The sequence below is a fragment of the Nerophis lumbriciformis genome, unplaced genomic scaffold, assembly GCF_033978685.3.
Source record: "Nerophis lumbriciformis unplaced genomic scaffold, RoL_Nlum_v2.1 HiC_scaffold_1002, whole genome shotgun sequence".
Classification (NCBI taxonomy): Eukaryota; Metazoa; Chordata; class Actinopteri; order Syngnathiformes; family Syngnathidae; genus Nerophis; species Nerophis lumbriciformis.
This window is the reverse complement of record NW_027316971.1, coordinates 12,501-19,957: the sequence shown is the minus strand read 5'-3', so window position 1 is coordinate 19,957 and position 7,457 is coordinate 12,501.

Sequence of the window (7,457 nt, the reverse complement as noted above, 5' to 3'; positions counted from 1 at the left end):
AAAGGCCTCTCATTCCCCGGGAAGACCTGATGGACGCCCCGGCGTCACCGAAATAAGCCAAACTGTCTGAAAATAGGGGCTCCAAGGGTTCCCCACTCTTTCTGGCCCACAAAAGGCCTCTCATTCCCCGGGAACACCTGTAGGACTCCCCGGCGTCAAGGAAATCCGCCAAACTGTCTGAAAATAGGGCCCCAAAAGAACTGGAAATGATGCCTTTAATTTGGGGGGTGATGTCTTTAATTTGGGGGGTGCATTGGAGGCGGGAGTCCACTGGAGGGCTCCACACCGTCTGAATATAGGGCCCCAAAAGGCCTGGAATTAATGTATTTAATTTGGGGGGTGCATTTGCAGCGGGAGTCCACCGGAGGGCTCCATTTCCCCACTCTTTTGTTGACATATGGCCACAAAAGGCCTCTCATTCCCCGGGAAGACCTGATGGACGCCCCGGCGTCACCGAAATAAGCCAAACTGTCTGAAAATAGGGGCTCCAAGGGTCCCCCACTCTTTCTGGCCCACAAAAGGCCTCTCATTCCCCGGGAACACCAAAAGAACTGGAAATAATGTGTTTAATTCAGGGTGCATTTGCAGCGAGTGTCCACCAGAGGGCTCCAATTCCCCAGCTATAGTCCTGGTACTCTAAAATGATGGCACTTAGTCAAATTTCCGCCTTTTTTTGATGACTTCCAACTAGGAGAGGGACTAATTTTGAGTTCCGGACCCGGGTGGAGAACCATAGCAGGTCGGCCTTCTTAAAGGGAAATGCTCCTAGGCACTTAGTCAAATTTACGCCTTTTTTTTGGACTTCCAGCGAGGAGAGGGACTAATTTTGCTTTCCGTACCCGGGTGGAGAACCATAGCAGGTCAGCCTTCTTAAAGGGACATCCTCCTAGGCACTTAGTCAAATTTACGCCTTTTTTTTGGACTTCCAGCGAGGAGAGGGACTAATTTTGCTTTCCGTACCCGGGTGGAGAACCATAGCACGTCGGCCTTCTTAAAGGGAAATGCTCCTAGGCACTTAGTCAAATTCACGCCTTTTTTTTGGACTTCCAGCGAGGAGAGGGACAATTTGGCGTTCCTGACCCAGGTGGAGAACCATAGCAGGTCGGCCTTCTTAAAGGGAAATGCTCCTAGACACTTAGTCAAATTTACACCTTTTTTTTTTGGACTTCCAGCGAGGAGAGGGACAATTTTGCTTTCCTGACCCAGGTGGAGAACCATAGCACGTCGGCCTTCTTAAAGGGACATCCTCCTAGGCACTTAGTCAAATTCACGCCTTTTTTTTGGACTTCCAGCGAGGAGAGGGACAATTTGGCGTTCCTGACCCAGGTGGAGAACCATAGCAGGTCGGCCTTCTTAAAGGGACATGCTCCTAGGCACTTAGTCAAATTTACACCTTTTTTTTTGGACTTCCAGCGAGGAGAGGGACTAATTTGGCGTTCCGTACCCAGGTAGAGAACCAAGGCACGTCGGCCTTCTTAAGGGGACATCCTCCTAGACACTTAGTCAAATTCACGCCTTTTTTTTTGGACTTCCAGCTAGGAGAGGGACTAATTTTGCGTTCCAGACCCAGGTGGAGAACCATAGCAGGTCGGCCTTCTTAAAGGGACATGCCCCTAGACACTTAGTCAAATTTACGCCTGAAAATAGGGCCCCAAAAGAACTGGAAATAATGTGTTTAATTCAGGGTGCATTTGCAGCGAGTGTCCACCAGAGGGCTCCAATTCCCCAGCTATAGTCCTGGTACTCTAAAATGATGGCACTTAGTCAAATTTCCGCCTTTTTTTGATGACTTCCAACTAGGAGAGGGACTAATTTTGAGTTCCGGACCCGGGTGGAGAACCATAGCAGGTCGGCCTTCTTAAAGGGAAATGCTCCTAGGCACTTAGTCAAATTTACGCCTTTTTTTTGGACTTCCAGCGAGGAGAGGGACTAATTTTGCTTTCCGTACCCGGGTGGAGAACCATAGCAGGTCAGCCTTCTTAAAGGGACATCCTCCTAGGCACTTAGTCAAATTTCCGCCTTTTTTTTGGACTTCCAGCGAGGAGAGGGACTAATTTTGCTTTCCGCACCCGGGTGGAGAACCATAGCAGGTCAGCCTTCTTAAAGGGACATCCTCCTAGGCACTTAGTCAAATTTACGCCTTTTTTTTGGACTTCCAGCGAGGAGAGGGACTAATTTTGCTTTCCGTACCCGGGTGGAGAACCATAGCACGTCGGCCTTCTTAAAGGGAAATGCTCCTAGGCACTTAGTCAAATTCACGCCTTTTTTTTGGACTTCCAGCGAGGAGAGGGACAATTTTGCGTTCCAGACCCGGGTGGAGAACCATAGCAGGTCGGCCTTCTTAAAGGGACATCCTCCTAGGCACTTAGTCAAATTCACGCCTTTTTTTTTGGACTTCCAGCTAGGAGAGGGACTAATTTGGCGTTCTGTACCCAGGTGGAGAACCAATGGACGTCGGCCTTCTTAAGGGGACATCCTCCTAGGCACTTAGTCAAATTTACGCCTTTTTTTTGGACTTCCAGCGAGGAGAGGGACTAATTTTGCGTTCCTGACCCAGGTGGAGAACCATAGCACGTCGGCCTTCTTAAAGGGAAATGCTCCTAGACACTTAGTCAAATTTACCAAACTTTTCTATAGAGCCCTGGTACTCTAAAATGATGACACATAGACAAAAAACCAAACTTTTCTATAGAGGCCTGGTACTCTAAAATGATGGCACTTAGTCAAATTTCCGCCTTTTTTTTGGACTTCCAGCGAGGAGAGGGACAATTTTGCTTTCCTGACCCAGGTGGAGAACCATAGCAGGTCGGCCTTCTTAAAGGGACATCCTCCTAGGCACTTAGTCAAATTCACGCCTTTTTTTTGGACTTCCAGCGAGGAGAGGGACTAATTTGGCGTTCCAGACCCAGGTGGAGAACCATAGCACGTCGGCCTTCTTAAAGGGACATCCTCCTAGGCACTTAGTCAAATTTACACCTTTTTTTGGACTTCCAGCGAGGAGAGGGACAATTTTGCTTTCCTGACCCAGGTGGAGAACCATAGCACGTCGGCCTTCTTAAAGGGAAATGCTCCTAGGCACTTAGTCAAATTCACGCCTTTTTTTTGGACTTCCAGCGAGGAGAGGGACAATTTTGCTTTCCTGACCCAGGTGGAGAACCATAGCACGTCGGCCTTCTTAAAGGGAAATGCTCCTAGGCACTTAGTCAAATTCACGCCTTTTTTTTGGACTTCCAGCGAGGAGAGGGACAATTTTGCGTTCCAGACCCGGGTGGAGAACCATAGCAGGTCGGCCTTCTTAAAGGGACATCCTCCTAGGCACTTAGTCAAATTCACGCCTTTTTTTTTGGACTTCCAGCTAGGAGAGGGACTAATTTGGCGTTCTGTACCCAGGTGGAGAACCAATGGACGTCGGCCTTCTTAAGGGGACATCCTCCTAGGCACTTAGTCAAATTTACGCCTTTTTGGCACTTAGTCAAATTTCCGCCTTTTTTTGGACTTCCAGCGAGGAGAGGGACAATTTTGCTTTCCTGACCCAGGTGGAGAACCATAGCAGGTCGGCCTTCTTAAAGGGACATCCTCCTAGGCACTTAGTCAAATTCACGCCTTTTTTTTGGACTTCCAGCGAGGAGAGGGACTAATTTGGCGTTCCAGACCCAGGTGGAGAACCATAGCACGTCGGCCTTCTTAAAGGGACATCCTCCTAGGCACTTAGTCAAATTTACACCTTTTTTTGGACTTCCAGCGAGGAGAGGGACAATTTTGCTTTCCTGACCCAGGTGGAGAACCATAGCACGTCGGCCTTCTTAAAGGGAAATGCTCCTAGGCACTTAGTCAAATTCACGCCTTTTTTTTGGACTTCCAGCGAGGAGAGGGACAATTTTGCTTTCCTGACCCAGGTGGAGAACCATAGCACGTCGGCCTTCTTAAAGGGAAATGCTCCTAGGCACTTAGTCAAATTCACGCCTTTTTTTTGGACTTCCAGCGAGGAGAGGGACAATTTTGCTTTCCTGACCCAGGTGGAGAACCATAGCACGTCGGCCTTCTTAAAGGGACATCCTCCTAGGCACTTAGTCAAATTCACGCCTTTTTTTTGGACTTCCAGCGAGGAGAGGGACTAATTTGGCGTTCCGTACCCAGGTGGAGAACCATAGCAGGTCGGCCTTCTTAAAGGGACATCCTCCTAGGCACTTAGTCAAATTTACGCCTTTTTTTTGGACTTCCAGCGAGGAGAGGGACTAATTTTGCTTTCCGCACCCGGGTGGAGAACCATAGCAGGTCAGCCTTCTTAAAGGGACATCCTCCTAGGCACTTAGTCAAATTCACGCCTTTTTTTTGGACTTCCAGCGAGGAGAGGGACTAATTTTGCTTTCCGCACCCGGGTGGAGAACCATAGCACGTCGGCCTTCTTAAAGGGAAATGCTCCTAGGCACTTAGTCAAATTCACGCCTTTTTTTTTTGGACTTCCAGCGAGGAGAGGGACTAATTTTGCTTTCCGTACCCGGGTGGAGAACCATAGCACGTCGGCCTTCTTAAAGGGAAATGCTCCTAGACACTTAGTCAAATTCACGCCTTTTTTTTGGACTTCCAGCTAGGAGAGGGACTAATTTGGCGTTCCGTACCCAGGTGGAGAACCATAGCACGTCGGCCTTCTTAAAGGGAAATGCTCCTAGACACTTAGTCAAATTCACGCCTTTTTTTTGGACTTCCAGCTAGGAGAGGGACTAATTTGGCGTTCCGTACCCAGGTGGAGAACCATAGCACGTCGGCCTTCTTAAAGGGAAATGCTCCTAGACACTTAGTCAAATTCACGCCTTTTTTTTGGACTTCCAGCTAGGAGAGGGACTAATTTGGTGTTCCGTACCCAGGTAGAGAACCAAGGCACGTCGGCCTTCTTAAGGGGACATCCTCCTAGACACTTAGTCAAATTCACGCCTTTTTTTTTGGACTTCCAGCTAGGAGAGGGACTAATTTTGCGTTCCAGACCCAGGTGGAGAACCATAGCAGGTCGGCCTTCTTAAAGGGACATGCCCCTAGACACTTAGTCAAATTTACGCCTGAAAATAGGGCCCCAAAAGAACTGGAAATAATGTCTTTAATTCAGGGTGCATTTGCAGCGAGTGTCCACCAGAGGGCTCCAATTCCCCCACTATAGTCCTGGTACTCTAAAATGATGGCACTTAGTCAAATTTCCGCCTTTTTTTTGGACTTCCAGCGAGGAGAGGGACAATTTTGCGTTCCTGACCCAGGTGGAGGACCATAGCACGTCGGCCTTCTTAAAGGGACATCCTCCTAGGCACTTAGTCAAATTTACACCTTTTTTTTGGACTTCCAGCGAGGAGAGGGACTAATTTTGCTTTCCGTACCCGGGTGGAGAACCATAGCAGGTCAGCCTTCTTAAAGGGACATCCTCCTAGGCACTTAGTCAAATTTACGCCTTTTTTTTGGACTTCCAGCGAGGAGAGGGACTAATTTTGCTTTCCGTACCCGGGTGGAGAACCATAGCAGGTCAGCCTTCTTAAAGGGACATCCTCCTAGGCACTTAGTCAAATTTACGCCTTTTTTTTGGACTTCCAGCGAGGAGAGGGACAATTTTGCTTTCCTGACCCAGGTGGAGAACCATAGCAGGTCGGCCTTCTTAAAGGGAAATGCTCCTAGACACTTAGTCAAATTCACGCCTTTTTTTTGGACTTCCAGCGAGGAGAGGGACAATTTTGCGTTCCTGACCCAGGTGGAGGACCATAGCACGTCGGCCTTCTTAAAGGGACATCCTCCTAGGCACTTAGTCAAATTTACGCCTTTTTTTTGGACTTCCAGCGAGGAGAGGGACAATTTTGCTTTCCTGACCCAGGTGGAGAACCATAGCACGTCGGCCTTCTTAAAGGGACATCCTCCTAGGCACTTAGTCAAATTTACGCCTTTTTTTTGGACTTCCAGCGAGGAGAGGGACAATTTTGCTTTCCTGACCCAGGTGGAGAACCATAGCACGTCGGCCTTCTTAAAGGGAAATGCTCCTAGGCACTTAGTCAAATTCACGCCTTTTTTTTGGACTTCCAGCGAGGAGAGGGACAATTTTGCTTTCCTGACCCAGGTGGAGAACCATAGCACGTCGGCCTTCTTAAAGGGAAATGCTCCTAGGCACTTAGTCAAATTCACGCCTTTTTTTTTTGGACTTCCAGCGAGGAGAGGGACTAATTTTGCTTTCCGTACCCGGGTGGAGAACCATAGCAGGTCGGCCTTCTTAAAGGGAAATGCTCCTAGACACTTAGTCAAATTTACCAAACTTTTCTATAGAGGCCTGGTACTCTAAAATGATGACACATAGACAAAAAACCAAACTTTTCTCTAGAGGCCTGGTACTCTAAAATGATGACACATAGACAAAAAACCAAACTTTTCTATAGAGGCCTGGTACTCTAAAATAATGACACTTAGTCAAATTTCCGCCTTTTTTTGACTACTTCCAGCTAGGAGAGGGACTAATTTGGCGTTCCGTACCCAGGTGGAGAACCATAGCACGTCGGCCTTCTTAAAGGGAAATGCTCCTAGACACTTAGTCAAATTCACGCCTTTTTTTTGGACTTCCAGCTAGGAGAGGGACTAATTTGGCGTTCCGTACCCAGGTGGAGAACCATAGCACGTCGGCCTTCTTAAAGGGAAATGCTCCTAGACACTTAGTCAAATTCACGCCTTTTTTTTGGACTTCCAGCTAGGAGAGGGACTAATTTGGCGTTCCGTACCCAGGTGGAGAACCATCGCACGTCGGCCTTCTTAAAGGGAAATGCTCCTAGACACTTAGTCAAATTCACGCCTTTTTTTTGGACTTCCAGCTAGGAGAGGGACTAATTTGGTGTTCCGTACCCAGGTAGAGAACCAAGGCACGTCGGCCTTCTTAAGGGGACATCCTCCTAGACACTTAGTCAAATTCACGCCTTTTTTTTTGGACTTCCAGCTAGGAGAGGGACTAATTTGGCGTTCCAGACCCAGGTGGAGAACCATAGCACGTCGGCCTTCTTAAAGGGAAATGCTCCTAGACACTTAGTCAAATTTACCAAACTTTTCTATAGAGCCCTGGTACTCTAAAATGATGACACATAGACAAAAAACCAAACTTTTCTATAGAGGCCTGGTACTCTAAAATGATGACACATAGACAAAAAACCAAACTTTTCTATAGAGGCCTGGTACTCTAAAATAATGACACTTAGTCAAATTTCCGCCTTTTTTTGACTACTTCCAGCTAGGAGAGGGACTAATTTGGCGTTCCAGACCCAGGTGGAGAACCATAGCACGTCGGCCTTCTTAAAGGGAAATGCTCCTAGACACTTAGTCAAATTTACCAAACTTTTCTATAGAGCCCTGGTACTCTAAAATGATGACACATAGACAAAAAACCAAACTTTTCTATAGAGGCCTGGTACTCTAAAATGATGACACATAGACAAAAAACCAAACTTTTC